The sequence below is a fragment of the Protomyctophum bolini genome, assembly GCF_963924005.1.
Source record: "Protomyctophum bolini genome assembly, chromosome: 13".
In the NCBI taxonomy this organism is placed as follows: domain Eukaryota; kingdom Metazoa; phylum Chordata; class Actinopteri; order Myctophiformes; family Myctophidae; genus Protomyctophum; species Protomyctophum bolini.
The window spans coordinates 41,593,027-41,617,118 of record NC_137874.1 but is presented as its reverse complement, the minus strand read 5'-3'; the positions used below and the strand labels follow the sequence as shown (position 1 = coordinate 41,617,118).

The following is a 24,092-nucleotide window of genomic DNA, read 5'->3' as shown; positions in this document are numbered from 1 at the left end:
TAACCATTATTTGACACTTTGGTTGTTGAGAAACAGCTCCTAAAACATTATTTTACACTTTTGGTTGTTGAGAAACAGCTCATAAAACATTATTTGACACTTTTGGTTGTTGAAAAACAGCTTCTAACCATTATTTGACACTTTTGGTTGTTGAAAAACAGCTTCTAACCATTATTTGACACTTTGGTTGTTGAGAAACAGCTCATAAAACATTATTTGACACTTTTGGTTGTTGAAAAACAGCTTCTAACCATTATTTGACACTTTGGTTGTTGAGAAACAGCTCATAAAACATTATTTGACACTTTTGGTTGTTGAGAAACAGCTCCTAAAACATTATTTGACAATTTTGGTTGTTGAAAAACAGCTTCTAACCATTATTTGACACTTTGGTTGTTGAGAAACAGCTCCTAAAACATTATTTTACACTTTTGGTTATTGAGAAACAGCTCCTAAAACATTATTTGACACTTTTGGTTGTTGAAAAACAGCTTCTAACCATTATTTGACACTTTGGTTGTTGAGAAACAGCTCCTAAAACATTATTTTACACTTTTGGTTGTTGAGAAACAGCTCCTAAAACATTATTTGACACTTTTGGTTGTTGAAAAACAGCTTCTAACCATTATTTGACACTTTGGTTGTTGAGAAACAGCTCCTAAAACATTATTTGACACTTTTGGTTATTGAGAAACAGCTCCTAAAACATTATTTGACACTTTTGGTTGTTGAAAAACAGCTTCTAACCATTATTTGACACTTTGGTTGTTGAGAAACAGCTCCTAAAACATTATTTTACACTTTTGGTTGTTGAGAAACAGCTCCTAAAACATTATTTGACACTTTTGGTTGTTGAAAAACAGCTTCAAACCATTATTTGACACTTTGGTTGTTGAGAAACAGCTCCTAAAACATTATTTTACACTTTTGGTTATTGAGAAACAGCTCCTAAAACATTATTTGACACTTTTGGTGATTATTATTATTTTGGGAGGCAAATTATTTTGGGAGGCAAATTATTTTGGCAAATTATTTTGGGAGGCAAATTATTTTGGGAGGCAAATTATTTTGGCAAATTATTTTGGGAGGCAAATTATTTTGGGAGGCAAATTATTTTGGCATATTATTTTGGCAAATTATTTTGGCAGGCAAATTATTTTGGCAGGCAAATTATTTTGGCAAATTATTTTGGGAGACAAATTATTTTGGGAGGCAAATTATTTTGGCAAATTATTTTGGGAGGCAAATTATTTTGGCAAATTATTTTGGGAGGCAAATTATTTTGGCAGGCAAATTATTTTGGCAAATTATTTTGGGAGACAAATTATTTTGGGAGGCAAATTATTTTGGGAGGCAAATTATTTTGGGAGGCAAATTATTTTGGCAGGCAAATTATTTTGGCAAATTATTTTGGGAGACAAATTATTTTGGGAGGCAAATTATTTTGGCAAATTATTTTGGGAGGCAAATTATTTTGGCAAATTATTTTGGGAGGCAAATTATTTTGGCAAATTATTTTGTGAGGCAAATTATTTTGTGAGGCAAATTATTTTGGCAAATTATTTTGGGAGTCAAATTATTTTGGCAAATAATTTTGGGAGGCAAATAATTTTGGGAGGCAAAATATTTTGGGAGGCAAATTATTTTGGGAGGCAAATTATTTTGGGAGGCAAATTATTTTGGGAGACAAATTATTTTGGCAAATTATTTTGGGAGGCAAATTATTTTGGGAGGCAAATTATTTTGGCAAATTATTTTGGGAGGCAAATTATTTTGGCAAATTATTTTGGGAGGCAAATTATTTTGGCAAATTATTTTACACTTTTGGTTATTGAGAAACAGCTTCTAACCATTATTTGACACTTTGGTTGTTGAGAAACAGCTCCTAAAACATTATTTTACACTTTTGGTTATTGAGAAACAGCTCCTAAAACATTATTTGACACTTTTGGTTGTTGAAAAACAGCTTCTAACCATTATTTGACACTTTGGTTGTTGAGAAACAGCTCCTAAAACATTATTTTACACTTTTGGTTATTGAGAAACAGCTCCTAAAACATTATTTGACACTTTTGGTTGTTGAAAAACAGCTTCTAACCATTATTTGACACTTTGGTTGTTGAGAAACAGCTCCTAAAACATTATTTGACACTTTTGGTTGTTGAAAAACAGCTTCTAACCATTATTTGACACTTTGGTTGTTGAGAAACAGCTCCTAAAACATTATTTTACACTTTTGGTTATTGAGAAACAGCTCCTAAAACATTATTTTACACTTTTGGTTATTGAGAAACAGCTCCTAAAACATTATTTGACACTTTTGGTTATTATTATTGGTGATTATTATTATTTTGGGAGGCAAATTATTTTGGCAAATTATTTTGGGAGGCAAATTATTTTGGCAAATTATTTTGGGAGGCAAATTATTTTGGGAGGCAAATTATTTTGGCAAATTATTTTGGGAGGCAAATTATTTTGGGAGGCAAATTATTTTGGCAAATTATTTTGGGAGGCAAATTATTTTGGCAAATTATTTTGGGAGGCAAATTATTTTGGGAGGCAAATTATTTTGGCAAATAATTTTGGTTGGCAAAATATTTTGGGAGGCAAAATATTTTGGGAGGCAAATTATTTTGGGAGGCAAATTATTTTGGCAAATTATTTTGGGAGGCAAATTATTTTGGCAAATTATTTTGGGAGGCAAATTATTTTGGCAAATTATTTTGGGAGGCAAATTATTTTGGCAAATTATTTTACACTTTTGGTTATTGAGAAACAGCTCCTAAAACATTATTTGACACTTTTGGTTGTTGAAAAACAGCTTCTAACCATTATTTGACACTTTGGTTGTTGAGAAACAGCTCCTAAAACATTATTTTACACTTTTGGTTATTGAGAAACAGCTCCTAAAACATTATTTGACACTTTTGGTTGTTGAAAAACAGCTTCTAACCATTATTTGACACTTTGGTTGTTGAGAAACAGCTCCTAAAACATTATTTTACACTTTTGGTTATTGAGAAACAGCTCCTAAAACATTATTTGACACTTTTGGTTGTTGAAAAACAGCTTCTAACCATTATTTGACACTTTGGTTGTTGAGAAACAGCTCCTAAAACATTATTTTACACTTTTGGTTATTGAGAAACAGCTCCTAAAACATTATTTGACACTTTTGGTTGTTGAAAAACAGCTTCTAACCATTATTTGACACTTTGGTTGTTGAGAAACAGCTCTTAAAACATTATTTTACACTTTTGGTTGTTGAGAAACAGATCCTAAAACATTATTTGACACTTTTGGTTGTTGAAAAACAGCTTCTAACCATTATTTGACACTTTGGTTGTTGAGAAACAGCTCCTAAAACATTATTTTACACTTTTGGTTATTGAGAAACAGCTCCTAAAACATTATTTGACACTTTTGGTTGTTGAAAAACAGCTTCTAACCATTATTTGACACTTTGGTTGTTGAGAAACAGCTCCTAAAACATTATTTGACACTTTTGGTTATTGAGAAACAGCTCCTAAAACATTATTTGACACTTTTGGTTGTTGAAAAACAGCTTCTAACCTTTATTTGACACTTTGGTTGTTGAGAAACAGCTCCTAAAACATTATTTTACACTTTTGGTTGTTGAGAAACAGCTCCTAAAACATTATTTGACACTTTTGGTTGTTGAAAAACAGCTTCTAACCATTATTTGACACTTTGGTTGTTGAGAAACAGCTCCTAAAACATTATTTTACACTTTTGGTTATTGAGAAACAGCTCCTAAAACATTATTTGACACTTTTGGTTGTTGAAAAACAGCTTCTAACCTTTATTTGACACTTTGGTTGTTGAGAAACAGCTCCTAAAACATTATTTTACACTTTTGGTTGTTGAGAAACAGCTCCTAAAACATTATTTGACACTTTTGGTTGTTGAAAAACAGCTTCTAACCATTATTTGACACTTTGGTTGTTGAGAAACAGCTCCTAAAACATTATTTTACACTTTTGGTTATTGAGAAACAGCTCCTAAAACATTATTTGACACTTTTGGTTGTTGAAGAACAGCTTCTAACCATTATTTGACACTTTGGTTGTTGAGAAACAGCTCTTAAAACATTATTTTACACTTTTGGTTGTTGAGAAACAGCTCCTAAAACATTATTTGACACTTTTGGTTGTTGAAAAACAGCGTCTAACCATTATTTGACACTTTGGTTGTTGAGAAACAGCTCCTAAAACATTATTTTACACTTTTGGTTATTGAGAAACAGCTCCTAAAACATTATTTGACACTTTTGGTTGTTGAAAAACAGCTTCTAACCATTATTTGACACTTTGGTTGTTGAGAAACAGCTCCTAAAACATTATTTTACACTTTTGGTTATTGAGAAACAGCTCCTAAAACATTATTTGACACTTTTGGTTGTTGAAGAACAGCTTCTAACCATTATTTGACACTTTGGTTGTTGAGAAACAGCTCTTAAAACATTATTTTACACTTTTGGTTGTTGAGAAACAGCTCCTAAAACATTATTTGACACTTTTGGTTGTTGAAAAACAGCGTCTAACCATTATTTGACACTTTGGTTGTTGAGAAACAGCTCCTAAAACATTATTTTACACTTTTGGTTATTGAGAAACAGCTCCTAAAACATTATTTGACACTTTTGGTTGTTGAAAAACAGCTTCTAACCATTATTTGACACTTTGGTTGTTGAGAAACAGCTCCTAAAACATTATTTTACACTTTTGGTTGTTGAGAAACAGCTCCTAAAACATTATTTGACACTTGTGGTTGTTGAAAAACAGCTTCTAACCATTATTTGACACTTTGGTTGTTGAGAAACAGCTCCTAAAACATTATTTTACACTTTTGGTTATTGAGAAACAGCTCCTAAAACATTATTTGACACTTTTGGTTGTTGAAAAACAGCTTTTAACCATTATTTGACACTTTGGTTGTTGAGAAACAGCTCATAAAACATTATTTGACACTTTTGGTTGTTGAGAAACAGCTCCTAAAACATTATTTGACAATTTTGGTTGTTGAAAAACAGCTTCTAACCATTATTTGACACTTTGGTTGTTGAGAAACAGCTCCTAAAACATTATTTTACACTTTTGGTTATTGAGAAACAGCTCCTAAAACATTATTTGACACTTTTGGTTGTTGAAAAACAGCTTCTAACCATTATTTGACACTTTTGGTTGTTGAGAAACAGCTCCTAAAACATTATTTTACACTTTTGGTTGTTGAGAAACAGCTCCTAAAACATTATTTGACACTTTTGGTTGTTGAAAAACAGCTTCTAACCATTATTTGACACTTTGGTTGTTGAGAAACAGCTCCTAAAACATTATTTGACACTTTTGGTTATTGAGAAACAGCTCCTAAAACATTATTTGACACTTTTGGTTGTTGAAAAACAGCTTCTAACCATTATTTGACACTTTGGTTGTTGAGAAACAGCTCCTAAAACATTATTTGACACTTTTGGTTGTTGAAAGACAGCTTCTAACCATTATTTGACACTTTGGTTGTTGAGAAACAGCTCCTAAAACATTATTTTACACTTTTGGTTATTGAGAAACAGCTCCTAAAACATTATTTTACACTTTTGGTTATTGAGAAACAGCTCCTAAAACATTATTTGACACTTTTGGTTATTATTATTGGTGATTATTATTATTTTGGGAGGCAAATTATTTTGGGAGGCAAATTATTTTGGCAAATTATTTTGGGAGGCAAATTATTTTGGGAGGCAAATTATTTTGGGAGGCAAATTATTTTGGCAAATTATTTTGGGAGGCAAATTATTTTGGGAGGCAAATTATTTTGGCAAATAATTTTGGGAGGCAAAATATTTTGGGAGGCAAAATATTTTGGGAGGCAAATTATTTTGGGAGGCAAATTATTTTGGCAAATTATTTTGGGAGGCAAATTATTTTGGCAAATTATTTTGGGAGGCAAATTATTTTGGCAAATTATTTTACACTTTTGGTTATTGAGAAACAGCTTCTAACCATTATTTGACACTTTGGTTGTTGAGAAACAGCTCCTAAAACATTATTTTACACTTTTGGTTATTGAGAAACAGCTCCTAAAACATTATTTTACACTTTTGGTTATTGAGAAACAGCTCCTAAAACATTATTTGACACTTTTGGTTATTATTATTGGTGATTATTATTATTTTGGGAGGCAAATTATTTTGGGAGGCAAATTATTTTGGCAAATTATTTTGGGAGGCAAATTATTTTGGGAGGCAAATTATTTTGGGAGGCAAATTATTTTGGCAAATTATTTTGGGAGGCAAATTATTTTGGGAGGCAAATTATTTTGGCAAATAATTTTGGGAGGCAAAATATTTTGGGAGGCAAAATATTTTGGGAGGCAAATTATTTTGGGAGGCAAATTATTTTGGCAAATTATTTTGGGAGGCAAATTATTTTGGCAAATTATTTTGGGAGGCAAATTATTTTGGCAAATTATTTTACACTTTTGGTTATTGAGAAACAGCTTCTAACCATTATTTGACACTTTGGTTGTTGAGAAACAGCTCCTAAAACATTATTTTACACTTTTGGTTATTGAGAAACAGCTCCTAAAACATTATTTGACACTTTTGGTTGTTGAAAAACAGCTTCTAACCATTATTTGACACTTTGGTTGTTGAGAAACAGCTCCTAAAACATTATTTTACACTTTTGGTTATTGAGAAACAGCTCCTAAAACATTATTTGACACTTTTGGTTGTTGAAAAACAGCTTCTAACCATTATTTGACACTTTGGTTGTTGAGAAACAGCTCCTAAAACATTATTTGACACTTTTGGTTGTTGAAAAACAGCTTCTAACCATTATTTGACACTTTGGTTGTTGAGAAACAGCTCCTAAAACATTATTTTACACTTTTGGTTATTGAGAAACAGCTCCTAAAACATTATTTTACACTTTTGGTTATTGAGAAACAGCTCCTAAAACATTATTTGACACTTTTGGTTATTATTATTGGTGATTATTATTATTTTGGGAGGCAAATTATTTTGGCAAATTATTTTGGGAGGCAAATTATTTTGGCAAATTATTTTGGGAGGCAAATTATTTTGGGAGGCAAATTATTTTGGGAGGCAAATTATTTTGGCAAATTATTTTGGGAGGAATAATTTGGGAGGCAAATTATTTTGGGAGGCAAATTATTTTGGGAGGCAAATTATTTTGGGAGGCAAATTATTTTGGCAAATTATTTTGGGAGGAATAATTTGGGAGGCAAATTATTTTGGGAGGCAAATTATTTTGGGAGGCAAATTATTTTGGCAAATTATTTTGGGAGGCAAATTATTTTGGGAGGCAAATTATTTTGGGAGGCAAATTATTTTGGGAGGCAAATAATTTTGGGAGGCAAATTATTTTGGCAAATTATTTTGGGAGGCAAATTATTTTGGCAAATTATTTTGGGAGGCAAATTATTTTGAAAGGCAAATTATTTTGGCAAATTATTTTGGGAGGCAAATAATTTTGGGAGGCAAAATATTTTGGGAGGCAAATTATTTTGGGAGGCAAATTATTTTGGGAGACAAATTATTTTGGCAAATTATTTTGGGAGGCAAATTATTTTGGGAGGCAATTTTTTTTGGCAAATTATTTTGGGAGGCAAATTATTTTGGCAAATTATTTTGAGAGGCAAATTATTTTGGGAGGCAAATTATTTTGGGAGGCAAATTATTTTGGCAAATTATTTTACACTTTTGGTTATTGAGAAACAGCTCCTAAAACATTATTTGACACTTTTGGTTGTTGAAAAACAGCTTCTAACCATTATTTGACACTTTGGTTGTTGAGAAACAGCTCCTAAAACATTATTTTACACTTTTGGTTATTGAGAAACAGCTCCTAAAACATTATTTGACACTTGGTTGTTGAAAAACAGCTTCTAACCATTATTTGACAATTTGGTTGTTGAGAAACAGCTCCTAAAACATTATTTTACACTTTTGGTTATTGAGAAACAGCTCCTAAAACATTATTTGACACTTTTGGTTGTTGAAAAACAGCTTCTAACCATTATTTGACACTTTGGTTGTTGAGAAACAGCTCCTAAAACATTATTTTACACTTTTGGTTATTGAGAAACAGCTCCTAAAAAATTATTTGACACTTTTGGTTGTTGAAAAACAGCTTCTAACCATTATTTGACACTTTGGTTGTTGAGAAACAGCTCCTAAAACATTATTTTACACTTTTGGTTGTTGAGAAACAGATCCTAAAACATTATTTGACACTTTTGGTTGTTGAAAAACAGCTTCTAACCATTATTTGACACTTTGGTTGTTGAGAAACAGCTCCTAAAACATTATTTTACACTTTTGGTTATTGAGAAACAGCTCCTAAAACATTATTTGACACTTTTGGTTGTTGAAAAACAGCTTCTAACCATTATTTGACACTTTGGTTGTTGAGAAACAGCTCCTAAAACATTATTTTACACTTTTGGTTGTTGAGAAACAGCTCCTAAAACATTATTTGACACTTTTGGTTGTTGAAAAACAGCGTCTAACCATTATTTGACACTTTGGTTGTTGAGAAACAGCTCCTAAAACATTATTTTACACTTTTGGTTATTGAGAAACAGCTCCTAAAACATTATTTGACACTTTTGGTTGTTGAAAAACAGCTTCTAACCATTATTTGACACTTTGGTTGTTGAGAAACAGCTCCTAAAACATTATTTTACACTTTTGGTTGTTGAGAAACAGCTCCTAAAACATTATTTGACACTTGTGGTTGTTGAAAAACAGCTTCTAACCATTATTTGACACTTTGGTTGTTGAGAAACAGCTCCTAAAACATTATTTTACACTTTTGGTTATTGAGAAACAGCTCCTAAAACATTATTTGACACTTTTGGTTGTTGAAAAACAGCTTTTAACCATTATTTGACACTTTGGTTGTTGAGAAACAGCTCATAAAACATTATTTGACACTTTTGGTTGTTGAGAAACAGCTCCTAAAACATTATTTGACAATTTTGGTTGTTGAAAAACAGCTTCTAACCATTATTTGACACTTTGGTTGTTGAGAAACAGCTCCTAAAACATTATTTTACACTTTTGGTTATTGAGAAACAGCTCCTAAAACATTATTTGACACTTTTGGTTGTTGAAAAACAGCTTCTAACCATTATTTGACACTTTTGGTTGTTGAGAAACAGCTCCTAAAACATTATTTTACACTTTTGGTTGTTGAGAAACAGCTCCTAAAACATTATTTGACACTTTTGGTTGTTGAAAAACAGCTTCTAACCATTATTTGACACTTTGGTTGTTGAGAAACAGCTCCTAAAACATTATTTGACACTTTTGGTTATTGAGAAACAGCTCCTAAAACATTATTTGACACTTTTGGTTGTTGAAAAACAGCTTCTAACCATTATTTGACACTTTGGTTGTTGAGAAACAGCTCCTAAAACATTATTTGACACTTTTGGTTGTTGAAAGACAGCTTCTAACCATTATTTGACACTTTGGTTGTTGAGAAACAGCTCCTAAAACATTATTTTACACTTTTGGTTATTGAGAAACAGCTCCTAAAACATTATTTTACACTTTTGGTTATTGAGAAACAGCTCCTAAAACATTATTTGACACTTTTGGTTATTATTATTGGTGATTATTATTATTTTGGGAGGCAAATTATTTTGGGAGGCAAATTATTTTGGCAAATTATTTTGGGAGGCAAATTATTTTGGGAGGCAAATTATTTTGGGAGGCAAATTATTTTGGGAGGCAAATTATTTTGGCAAATTATTTTGGGAGGCAAATTATTTTGGGAGGCAAATTATTTTGGCAAATAATTTTGGGAGGCAAAATATTTTGGGAGGCAAAATATTTTGGGAGGCAAATTATTTTGGGAGGCAAATTATTTTGGCAAATTATTTTGGGAGGCAAATTATTTTGGCAAATTATTTTGGGAGGCAAATTATTTTGGCAAATTATTTTACACTTTTGGTTATTGAGAAACAGCTTCTAACCATTATTTGACACTTTGGTTGTTGAGAAACAGCTCCTAAAACATTATTTTACACTTTTGGTTATTGAGAAACAGCTCCTAAAACATTATTTTACACTTTTGGTTATTGAGAAACAGCTCCTAAAACATTATTTGACACTTTTGGTTATTATTATTGGTGATTATTATTATTTTGGGAGGCAAATTATTTTGGGAGGCAAATTATTTTGGCAAATTATTTTGGGAGGCAAATTATTTTGGGAGGCAAATTATTTTGGGAGGCAAATTATTTTGGCAAATTATTTTGGGAGGCAAATTATTTTGGGAGGCAAATTATTTTGGCAAATAATTTTGGGAGGCAAAATATTTTGGGAGGCAAAATATTTTGGGAGGCAAATTATTTTGGGAGGCAAATTATTTTGGCAAATTATTTTGGGAGGCAAATTATTTTGGCAAATTATTTTGGGAGGCAAATTATTTTGGCAAATTATTTTACACTTTTGGTTATTGAGAAACAGCTTCTAACCATTATTTGACACTTTGGTTGTTGAGAAACAGCTCCTAAAACATTATTTTACACTTTTGGTTATTGAGAAACAGCTCCTAAAACATTATTTGACACTTTTGGTTGTTGAAAAACAGCTTCTAACCATTATTTGACACTTTGGTTGTTGAGAAACAGCTCCTAAAACATTATTTTACACTTTTGGTTATTGAGAAACAGCTCCTAAAACATTATTTGACACTTTTGGTTGTTGAAAAACAGCTTCTAACCATTATTTGACACTTTGGTTGTTGAGAAACAGCTCCTAAAACATTATTTGACACTTTTGGTTGTTGAAAAACAGCTTCTAACCATTATTTGACACTTTGGTTGTTGAGAAACAGCTCCTAAAACATTATTTTACACTTTTGGTTATTGAGAAACAGCTCCTAAAACATTATTTTACACTTTTGGTTATTGAGAAACAGCTCCTAAAACATTATTTGACACTTTTGGTTATTATTATTGGTGATTATTATTATTTTGGGAGGCAAATTATTTTGGCAAATTATTTTGGGAGGCAAATTATTTTGGCAAATTATTTTGGGAGGCAAATTATTTTGGGAGGCAAATTATTTTGGCAAATTATTTTGGGAGGCAAATTATTTTGGGAGGCAAATTATTTTGGCAAATTATTTTGGGAGGCAAATTATTTTGGCAAATTATTTTGGGAGGCAAATTATTTTGGGAGGCAAATTATTTTGGCAAATAATTTTGGTTGGCAAAATATTTTGGGAGGCAAAATATTTTGGGAGGCAAATTATTTTGGGAGGCAAATTATTTTGGGAGGCAAATTATTTTGGGAGGCAAATTATTTTGGCAAATTATTTTGGGAGGCAAATTATTTTGGCAAATTATTTTGGGAGGCAAATTATTTTGGCAAATTATTTTGGGAGGCAAATTATTTTGGCAAATTATTTTGGGAGGCAAATTATTTTGGCAAATTATTTTACACTTTTGGTTATTGAGAAACAGCTCCTAAAACATTATTTGACACTTTTGGTTGTTGAAAAACAGCTTCTAACCATTATTTGACACTTTGGTTGTTGAGAAACAGCTCCTAAAACATTATTTTACACTTTTGGTTATTGAGAAACAGCTCCTAAAACATTATTTGACACTTTTGGTTGTTGAAAAACAGCTTCTAACCATTATTTGACACTTTGGTTGTTGAGAAACAGCTCCTAAAACATTATTTTACACTTTTGGTTATTGAGAAACAGCTCCTAAAACATTATTTGACACTTTTGGTTGTTGAAAAACAGCTTCTAACCATTATTTGACACTTTGGTTGTTGAGAAACAGCTCCTAAAACATTATTTTACACTTTTGGTTATTGAGAAACAGCTCCTAAAACATTATTTGACACTTTTGGTTGTTGAAAAACAGCTTCTAACCATTATTTGACACTTTGGTTGTTGAGAAACAGCTCCTAAAACATTATTTTACACTTTTGGTTGTTGAGAAACAGATCCTAAAACATTATTTGACACTTTTGGTTGTTGAAAAACAGCTTCTAACCATTATTTGACACTTTGGTTGTTGAGAAACAGCTCCTAAAACATTATTTTACACTTTTGGTTATTGAGAAACAGCTCCTAAAACATTATTTGACACTTTTGGTTGTTGAAAAACAGCTTCTAACCTTTATTTGACACTTTGGTTGTTGAGAAACAGCTCCTAAAACATTATTTTACACTTTTGGTTGTTGAGAAACAGCTCCTAAAACATTATTTGACACTTTTGGTTGTTGAAAAACAGCTTCTAACCATTATTTGACACTTTGGTTGTTGAGAAACAGCTCCTAAAACATTATTTTACACTTTTGGTTATTGAGAAACAGCTCCTAAAACATTATTTGACACTTTTGGTTGTTGAAGAACAGCTTCTAACCATTATTTGACACTTTGGTTGTTGAGAAACAGCTCTTAAAACATTATTTTACACTTTTGGTTGTTGAGAAACAGCTCCTAAAACATTATTTGACACTTTTGGTTGTTGAAAAACAGCGTCTAACCATTATTTGACACTTTGGTTGTTGAGAAACAGCTCCTAAAACATTATTTTACACTTTTGGTTATTGAGAAACAGCTCCTAAAACATTATTTGACACTTTTGGTTGTTGAAAAACAGCTTCTAACCATTATTTGACACTTTGGTTGTTGAGAAACAGCTCCTAAAACATTATTTTACACTTTTGGTTGTTGAGAAACAGCTCCTAAAACATTATTTGACACTTTTGGTTGTTGAAAAAAAGCGTCTAACCATTATTTGACACTTTGGTTGTTGAGAAACAGCTCCTAAAACATTATTTTACACTTTTGGTTATTGAGAAACAGCTCCTAAAACATTATTTGACACTTTTGGTTGTTGAAAAACAGCTTCTAACCATTATTTGACACTTTGGTTGTTGAGAAACAGCTCCTAAAACATTATTTTACACTTTTGGTTGTTGAGAAACAGCTCCTAAAACATTATTTGACACTTTTGGTTGTTGAAAAACAGCGTCTAACCATTATTTGACACTTTGGTTGTTGAGAAACAGCTCCTAAAACATTATTTTACACTTTTGGTTATTGAGAAACAGCTCCTAAAACATTATTTGACACTTTTGGTTGTTGAAAAACAGCTTCTAACCATTATTTGACACTTTGGTTGTTGAGAAACAGCTCCTAAAACATTATTTTACACTTTTGGTTATTGAGAAACAGCTCCTAAAACATTATTTGACACTTTTGGTTGTTGAAAAACAGCTTCTAACCATTATTTGACACTTTGGTTGTTGAGAAACAGCTCCTAAAACATTATTTTACACTTTTGGTTATTGAGAAACAGCTCCTAAAACATTATTTGACACTTTTGGTTGTTGAAAAACAGCTTCTAACCATTATTTGACACTTTGGTTGTTGAGAAACAGCTCCTAAAACATTATTTTACACTTTTGGTTGTTGAGAAACAGCTCATAAAACATTATTTGACACTTTTGGTTGTTGAAAAACAGCTTCTAACCATTATTTGACACTTTTGGTTGTTGAAAAACAGCTTCTAACCATTATTTGACACTTTGGTTGTTGAGAAACAGCTCATAAAACATTATTTGACACTTTTGGTTGTTGAAAAACAGCTTCTAACCATTATTTGACACTTTGGTTGTTGAGAAACAGCTCATAAAACATTATTTGACACTTTTGGTTGTTGAGAAACAGCTCCTAAAACATTATTTGACAATTTTGGTTGTTGAAAAACAGCTTCTAACCATTATTTGACACTTTGGTTGTTGAGAAACAGCTCCTAAAACATTATTTTACACTTTTGGTTATTGAGAAACAGCTCCTAAAACATTATTTGACACTTTTGGTTGTTGAAAAACAGCTTCTAACCATTATTTGACACTTTGGTTGTTGAGAAACAGCTCCTAAAACATTATTTTACACTTTTGGTTGTTGAGAAACAGCTCCTAAAACATTATTTGACACTTTTGGTTGTTGAAAAACAGCTTCTAACCATTATTTGACACTTTGGTTGTTGAGAAACAGCTCCTAAAACATTATTTGACACTTTTGGTTATTGAGAAACAGCTCCTAAAACATTATTTGACACTTTTGGTTGTTGAAAAACAGCTTCTAACCATTATTTGACACTTTGGTTGTTGAGAAACAGCTCCTAAAACATTATTTTACACTTTTGGTTGTTGAGAAACAGCTCCTAAAACATTATTTGACACTTTTGGTTGTTGAAAAACAGCTTCAAACCATTATTTGACACTTTGGTTGTTGAGAAACAGCTCCTAAAACATTATTTTACACTTTTGGTTATTGAGAAACAGCTCCTAAAACATTATTTGACACTTTTGGTGATTATTATTATTTTGGGAGGCAAATTATTTTGGGAGGCAAATTATTTTGGCAAATTATTTTGGGAGGCAAATTATTTTGGGAGGCAAATTATTTTGGCAAATTATTTTGGGAGGCAAATTATTTTGGGAGGCAAATTATTTTGGCATATTATTTTGGCAAATTATTTTGGCAGGCAAATTATTTTGGCAGGCAAATTATTTTGGCAAATTATTTTGGGAGACAAATTATTTTGGGAGGCAAATTATTTTGGCAAATTATTTTGGGAGGCAAATTATTTTGGCAAATTATTTTGGGAGGCAAATTATTTTGGCAGGCAAATTATTTTGGCAAATTATTTTGGGAGACAAATTATTTTGGGAGGCAAATTATTTTGGGAGGCAAATTATTTTGGGAGGCAAATTATTTTGGCAGGCAAATTATTTTGGCAAATTATTTTGGGAGACAAATTATTTTGGGAGGCAAATTATTTTGGCAAATTATTTTGGGAGGCAAATTATTTTGGCAAATTATTTTGGGAGGCAAATTATTTTGGCAAATTATTTTGTGAGGCAAATTATTTTGTGAGGCAAATTATTTTGGCAAATTATTTTGGGAGTCAAATTATTTTGGCAAATAATTTTGGGAGGCAAATAATTTTGGGAGGCAAAATATTTTGGGAGGCAAATTATTTTGGGAGGCAAATTATTTTGGGAGGCAAATTATTTTGGGAGACAAATTATTTTGGCAAATTATTTTGGGAGGCAAATTATTTTGGGAGGCAAATTATTTTGGCAAATTATTTTGGGAGGCAAATTATTTTGGCAAATTATTTTGGGAGGCAAATTATTTTGGCAAATTATTTTACACTTTTGGTTATTGAGAAACAGCTTCTAACCATTATTTGACACTTTGGTTGTTGAGAAACAGCTCCTAAAACATTATTTTACACTTTTGGTTATTGAGAAACAGCTCCTAAAACATTATTTGACACTTTTGGTTGTTGAAAAACAGCTTCTAACCATTATTTGACACTTTGGTTGTTGAGAAACAGCTCCTAAAACATTATTTTACACTTTTGGTTATTGAGAAACAGCTCCTAAAACATTATTTGACACTTTTGGTTGTTGAAAAACAGCTTCTAACCATTATTTGACACTTTGGTTGTTGAGAAACAGCTCCTAAAACATTATTTGACACTTTTGGTTGTTGAAAAACAGCTTCTAACCATTATTTGACACTTTGGTTGTTGAGAAACAGCTCCTAAAACATTATTTTACACTTTTGGTTATTGAGAAACAGCTCCTAAAACATTATTTTACACTTTTGGTTATTGAGAAACAGCTCCTAAAACATTATTTGACACTTTTGGTTATTATTATTGGTGATTATTATTATTTTGGGAGGCAAATTATTTTGGCAAATTATTTTGGGAGGCAAATTATTTTGGCAAATTATTTTGGGAGGCAAATTATTTTGGGAGGCAAATTATTTTGGCAAATTATTTTGGGAGGCAAATTATTTTGGGAGGCAAATTATTTTGGCAAATTATTTTGGGAGGCAAATTATTTTGGCAAATTATTTTGGGAGGCAAATTATTTTGGGAGGCAAATTATTTTGGCAAATAATTTTGGTTGGCAAAATATTTTGGGAGGCAAAATATTTTGGGAGGCAAATTATTTTGGGAGGCAAATTATTTTGGCAAATTATTTTGGGAGGCAAATTATTTTGGCAAATTATTTTGGGAGGCAAATTATTTTGGCAAATTATTTTGGGAGGCAAATTATTTTGGCAAATTATTTTACACTTTTGGTTATTGAGAAACAGCTCCTAAAACATTATTTGACACTTTTGGTTGTTGAAAAACAGCTTCTAACCATTATTTGACACTTTGGTTGTTGAGAAACAGCTCCTAAAACATTATTTTACACTTTTGGTTATTGAGAAACAGCTCCTAAAACATTATTTGACACTTTTGGTTGTTGAAAAACAGCTTCTAACCATTATTTGACACTTTGGTTGTTGAGAAACAGCTCCTAAAACATTATTTTACACTTTTGGTTATTGAGAAACAGCTCCTAAAACATTATTTGACACTTTTGGTTGTTGAAAAACAGCTTCTAACCATTATTTGACACTTTGGTTGTTGAGAAACAGCTCCTAAAACATTATTTTACACTTTTGGTTATTGAGAAACAGCTCCTAAAACATTATTTGACACTTTTGGTTGTTGAAAAACAGCTTCTAACCATTATTTGACACTTTGGTTGTTGAGAAACAGCTCTTAAAACATTATTTTACACTTTTGGTTGTTGAGAAACAGATCCTAAAACATTATTTGACACTTTTGGTTGTTGAAAAACAGCTTCTAACCATTATTTGACACTTTGGTTGTTGAGAAACAGCTCCTAAAACATTATTTTACACTTTTGGTTATTGAGAAACAGCTCCTAAAACATTATTTGACACTTTTGGTTGTTGAAAAACAGCTTCTAACCATTATTTGACACTTTGGTTGTTGAGAAACAGCTCCTAAAACATTATTTGACACTTTTGGTTATTGAGAAACAGCTCCTAAAACATTATTTGACACTTTTGGTTGTTGAAAAACAGCTTCTAACCTTTATTTGACACTTTGGTTGTTGAGAAACAGCTCCTAAAACATTATTTTACACTTTTGGTTGTTGAGAAACAGCTCCTAAAACATTATTTGACACTTTTGGTTGTTGAAAAACAGCTTCTAACCATTATTTGACACTTTGGTTGTTGAGAAACAGCTCCTAAAACATTATTTTACACTTTTGGTTATTGAGAAACAGCTCCTAAAACATTATTTGACACTTTTGGTTGTTGAAAAACAGCTTCTAACCTTTATTTGACACTTTGGTTGTTGAGAAACAGCTCCTAAAACATTATTTTACACTTTTGGTTGTTGAGAAACAGCTCCTAAAACATTATTTGACACTTTTGGTTGTTGAAAAACAGCTTCTAACCATTATTTGACACTTTGGTTGTTGAGAAACAGCTCCTAAAACATTATTTTACACTTTTGGTTATTGAGAAACAGCTCCTAAAACATTATTTGACACTTTTGGTTGTTGAAGAACAGCTTCTAACCATTATTTGACACTTTGGTTGTTGAGAAACAGCTCTTAAAACATTATTTTACACTTTTGGTTGTTGAGAAACAGCTCCTAAAACATTATTTGACACTTTTGGTTGTTGAAAAACAGCGTCTAACCATTATTTGACACTTTGGTTGTTGAGAAACAGCTCCTAAAACATTATTTTACACTTTTGGTTATTGAGAAACAGCTCCTAAAACATTATTTGACACTTTTGGTTGTTGAAAAACAGCTTCTAACCATTATTTGACACTTTGGTTGTTGAGAAACAGCTCCTAAAACATTATTTTACACTTTTGGTTATTGAGAAACAGCTCCTAAAACATTATTTGACACTTTTGGTTGTTGAAGAACAGCTTCTAACCATTATTTGACACTTTGGTTGTTGAGAAACAGCTCTTAAAACATTATTTTACACTTTTGGTTGTTGAGAAACAGCTCCTAAAACATTATTTGACACTTTTGGTTGTTGAAAAACAGCGTCTAACCATTATTTGACACTTTGGTTGTTGAGAAACAGCTCCTAAAACATTATTTTACACTTTTGGTTGTTGAGAAACAGCTCCTAAAACATTATTTGACACTTTTGGTTGTTGAAAAACAGCTTCTAACCATTATTTGACACTTTGGTTGTTGAGAAACAGCTCCTAAAACATTATTTTACACTTTTGGTTATTGAGAAACAGCTCCTAAAACATTATTTGACACTTTTGGTTGTTGAAGAACAGCTTCTAACCATTATTTGACACTTTGGTTGTTGAGAAACAGCTCTTAAAACATTATTTTACACTTTTGGTTGTTGAGAAACAGCTCCTAAAACATTATTTGACACTTTTGGTTGTTGAAAAACAGCGTCTAACCATTATTTGACACTTTGGTTGTTGAGAAACAGCTCCTAAAACATTATTTTACACTTTTGGTTATTGAGAAACAGCTCCTAAAACATTATTTGACACTTTTGGTTGTTGAAAAACAGCTTCTAACCATTATTTGACACTTTGGTTGTTGAGAAACAGCTCCTAAAACATTATTTTACACTTTTGGTTGTTGAGAAACAGCTCCTAAAACATTATTTGACACTTTTGGTTGTTGAAAAAAAGCGTCTAACCATTATTTGACACTTTGGTTGTTGAGAAACAGCTCCTAAAACATTATTTTACACTTTTGGTTATTGAGAAACAGCTCCTAAAACATTATTTGACACTTTTGGTTGTTGAAAAACAGCTTCTAACCATTATTTGACACTTTGGTTGTTGAGAAACAGCTCCTAAAACATTATTTTACACTTTTGGTTGTTGAGAAACAGCTCCTAAAACATTATTTGACACTTTTGGTTGTTGAAAAACAGCGTCTAACCATTATTTGACACTTTGGTTGTTGAGAAACAGCTCCTAAAACATTATTTTACACTTTTGGTTATTGAGAAACAGCTCCTAAAACATTATTTGACACTTTTGGTTGTTGAAAAACAGCTTCTAACCATTATTTGACACTTTGGTTGTTGAGAAACAGCTCCTAAAACATTATTTTACACTTTTGGTTATTGAGAAACAGCTCCTAAAACATTATTTGACACTTTTGGTTGTTGAAAAACAGCTTCTAACCATTATTTGACACTTTGGTTGTTGAGAAACAGCTCCTAAAACATTATTTTACACTTTTGGTTATTGAGAAACAGCTCCTAAAACATTATTTGACACTTTTGGTTGTTGAAAAACAGCTTCTAACCATTATTTGACACTTTGGTTGTTGAGAAACAGCTCCTAAAACATTATTTTACACTTTTGGTTGTTGAGAAACAGCTCATAAAACATTATTTGACACTTTTGGTTGTTGAAAAACAGCTTCTAACCATTATTTGACACTTTTGGTTGTTGAAAAACAGCTTCTAACCATTATTTGACACTTTGGTTGTTGAGAAACAGCTCATAAAACATTATTTGACACTTTTGGTTGTTGAAAAACAGCTTCTAACCATTATTTGACACTTTGGTTGTTGAGAAACAGCTCATAAAACATTATTTGACACTTTTGGTTGTTGAGAAACAGCTCCTAAAACATTATTTGACAATTTTGGTTGTTGAAAAACAGCTTCTAACCATTATTTGACACTTTGGTTGTTGAGAAACAGCTCCTAAAACATTATTTTACACTTTTGGTTATTGAGAAACAGCTCCTAAAACATTATTTGACACTTTTGGTTGTTGAAAAACAGCTTCTAACCATTATTTGACACTTTGGTTGTTGAGAAACAGCTCCTAAAACATTATTTTACACTTTTGGTTGTTGAGAAACAGCTCCTAAAACATTATTTGACACTTTTGGTTGTTGAAAAACAGCTTCTAACCATTATTTGACACTTTGGTTGTTGAGAAACAGCTCCTAAAACATTATTTGACACTTTTGGTTATTGAGAAACAGCTCCTAAAACATTATTTGACACTTTTGGTTGTTGAAAAACAGCTTCTAACCATTATTTGACACTTTGGTTGTTGAGAAACAGCTCCTAAAACATTATTTTACACTTTTGGTTGTTGAGAAACAGCTCCTAAAACATTATTTGACACTTTTGGTTGTTGAAAAACAGCTTCAAACCATTATTTGACACTTTGGTTGTTGAGAAACAGCTCCTAAAACATTATTTTACACTTTTGGTTATTGAGAAACAGCTCCTAAAACATTATTTGACACTTTTGGTGATTATTATTATTTTGGGAGGCAAATTATTTTGGGAGGCAAATTATTTTGGCAAATTATTTTGGGAGGCAAATTATTTTGGGAGGCAAATTATTTTGGGAGGCAAATTATTTTGGCAAATTATTTTGGGAGGCAAATTATTTTGGGAGGCAAATTATTTTGGCAAATTATTTTGGCAAATTATTTTGGCAGGCAAATTATTTTGGCAGGCAAATTATTTTGGCAAATTATTTTGGGAGACAAATTATTTTGGGAGGCAAATTATTTTGGCAAATTATTTTGGGAGGCAAATTATTTTGGCAAATTATTTTGGGAGGCAAATTATTTTGGCAGGCAAATTATTTTGGCAAATTATTTTGGGAGACAAATTATTTTGGGAGGCAAATTATTTTGGCAAATTATTTTGGGAGGCAAATTATTTTGGGAGGCAAATTATTTTGGCAGGCAAATTATTTTGGCAAATTATTTTGGGAGACAAATTATTTTGGGAGGCAAATTATTTTGGCAAATTATTTTGGGAGGCAAATTATTTTGGCAAATTATTTTGGGAGGCAAATTATTTTGGCAAATTATTTTGTGAGGCAAATTATTTTGTGAGGCAAATTATTTTGGCAAATTATTTTGGGAGTCAAATTATTTTGGCAAATAATTTTGGGAGGCAAATAATTTTGGGAGGCAAAATATTTTGGGAGGCAAATTATTTTGGGAGGCAAATTATTTTGGGAGGCAAATTATTTTGGGAGACAAATTATTTTGGCAAATTATTTTGGGAGGCAAATTATTTTGGGAGGCAAATTATTTTGGCAAATTATTTTGGGAGGCAAATTATTTTGGCAAATTATTTTGGGAGGCAAATTATTTTGGCAAATTATTTTACACTTTTGGTTATTGAGAAACAGCTTCTAACCATTATTTGACACTTTGGTTGTTGAGAAACAGCTCCTAAAACATTATTTTACACTTTTGGTTATTGAGAAACAGCTCCTAAAACATTATTTGACACTTTTGGTTGTTGAAAAACAGCTTCTAACCATTATTTGACACTTTGGTTGTTGAGAAACAGCTCCTAAAACATTATTTTACACTTTTGGTTATTGAGAAACAGCTCCTAAAACATTATTTGAAACTTTTGGTTGTTGAAAAACAGCTTCTAACCATTATTTGACACTTTGGTTGTTGAGAAACAGCTCCTAAAACATTATTTGACACTTTTGGTTGTTGAAAAACAGCTTCTAACCATTATTTGACACTTTGGTTGTTGAGAAACAGCTCCTAAAACATTATTTTACACTTTTGGTTATTGAGAAACAGCTCCTAAAACATTATTTTACACTTTTGGTTATTGAGAAACAGCTCCTAAAACATTATTTGACACTTTTGGTTATTATTATTGGTGATTATTATTATTTTGGGAGGCAAATTATTTTGGCAAATTATTTTGGGAGGCAAATTATTTTGGCAAATTATTTTGGGAGGCAAATTATTTTGGGAGGCAAATTATTTTGGCAAATTATTTTGGGAGGCAAATTATTTTGGCAAATTATTTTGGGAGGCAAATTATTTTGGCAAATTATTTTGGGAGGCAAATTATTTTGGGAGGCAAATTATTTTGGCAAATAATTTTGGTTGGCAAAATATTTTGGGAGGCAAAATATTTTGGGAGGCAAATTATTTTGGGAGGCAAATTATTTTGGCAAATTATTTTGGGAGGCAAATTATTTTGGCAAATTATTTTGGGAGGCAAATTATTTTGGCAAATTATTTTGGGAGGCAAATTATTTTGGCAAATTATTTTACACTTTTGGTTATTGAGAAACAGCTCCTAAAACATTATTTGACACTTTTGGTTGTTGAAAAACAGCTTCTAACCATTATTTGACACTTTGGTTGTTGAGAAACAGCTCCTAAAACATTATTTTACACTTTTGGTTATTGAGAAACAGCTCCTAAAACATTATTTGACACTTTTGGTTGTTGAAAAACAGCTTCTAACCATTATTTGACACTTTGGTTGTTGAGAAACAGCTCCTAAAACATTATTTTACACTTTTGGTTATTGAGAAACAGCTCCTAAAACATTATTTGACACTTTTGGTTGTTGAAAAACAGCTTCTAACCATTATTTGACACTTTGGTTGTTGAGAAACAGCTCCTAAAACATTATTTTACACTTTTGGTTATTGAGAAACAGCTCCTAAAACATTATTTGACACTTTTGGTTGTTGAAAAACAGCTTCTAACCATTATTTGACACTTTGGTTGTTGAGAAACAGCTCTTAAAACATTATTTTACACTTTTGGTTGTTGAGAAACAGATCCTAAAACATTATTTGACACTTTTGGTTGTTGAAAAACAGCTTCTAACCATTATTTGACACTTTGGTTGTTGAGAAACAGCTCCTAAAACATTATTTTACACTTTTGGTTATTGAGAAACAGCTCCTAAAACATTATTTGACACTTTTGGTTGTTGAAAAACAGCTTCTAACCATTATTTGACACTTTGGTTGTTGAGAAACAGCTCCTAAAACATTATTTGACACTTTTGGTTGTTGAAAAACAGCTTCTAACCATTATTTGACACTTTGGTTGTTGAGAAACAGCTCCTAAAACATTATTTTACACTTTTGGTTATTGAGAAACAGCTCCTAAAACATTATTTGACACTTTTGGTTGTTGAAAAACAGCTTCTAACCATTATTTGACACTTTGGTTGTTGAGAAACAGCTCTTAAAACATTATTTTACACTTTTGGTTGTTGAGAAACAGCTCCTAAAACATTATTTGACACTTTTGGTTGTTGAAAAACAGCGTCTAACCATTATTTGACACTTTGGTTGTTGAGAAACAGCTCCTAAAACATTATTTTACACTTTTGGTTATTGAGAAACAGCTCCTAAAACATTATTTGACACTTTTGGTTGTTGAAAAACAGCTTCTAACCATTATTTGACACTTTGGTTGTTGAGAAACAGCTCCTAAAACATTATTTTACACTTTTGGTTGTTGAGAAACAGCTCCTAAAACATTATTTGACACTTTTGGTTGTTGAAAAAAAGCGTCTAACCATTATTTGACACTTTGGTTGTTGAGAAACAGCTCCTAAAACATTATTTTACACTTTTGGTTATTGAGAAACAGCTCCTAAAACATTATTTGACACTTTTGGTTGTTGAAAAACAGCTTCTAACCATTATTTGACACTTTGGTTGTTGAGAAACAGCTCCTAAAACATTATTTTACACTTTTGGTTGTTGAGAAACAGCTCCTAAAACATTATTTGACACTTTTGGTTGTTGAAAAACAGCGTCTAACCATTATTTGACACTTTGGTTGTTGAGAAACAGCTCCTAAAACATTATTTTACACTTTTGGTTATTGAGAAACAGCTCCTAAAACATTATTTGACACTTTTGGTTGTTGAAAAACAGCTTCTAACCATTATTTGACACTTTGGTTGTTGAGAAACAGCTCCTAAAACATTATTTTACACTTTTGGTTATTGAGAAACAGCTCCTAAAACATTATTTGACACTTTTGGTTGTTGAAAAACAGCTTCTAACCATTATTTGACACTTTGGTTGTTGAGAAACAGCTCCTAAAACATTATTTTACACTTTTGGTTATTGAGAAACAGCTCCTAAAACATTATTTGACACTTTTGGTTGTTGAAAAACAGCTTCTAACCATTATTTGACACTTTGGTTGTTGAGAAACAGCTCCTAAAACATTATTTTACACTTTTGGTTGTTGAGAAACAGCTCATAAAACATTATTTGACACTTTTGGTTGTTGAAAAACAGCTTCTAACCATTATTTGACACTTTTGGTTGTTGAAAAACAGCTTCTAACCATTATTTGACACTTTGGTTGTTGAGAAACAGCTCAT

At 31.4% G+C, this 24,092-nt stretch overlaps 1 protein-coding gene across 1 annotated transcript in view; it reads right to left on the bottom strand.

The window, feature by feature from the left end:
• LOC308327695 (uncharacterized protein) overlaps window positions 1-24,092 on the bottom strand; it is a gene marked incomplete at both ends in the record, with an annotated part of 126,680 nt that overhangs the window by 33,423 nt on the left and 69,165 nt on the right. The gene's annotated exons all lie outside the window — the stretch shown is intronic.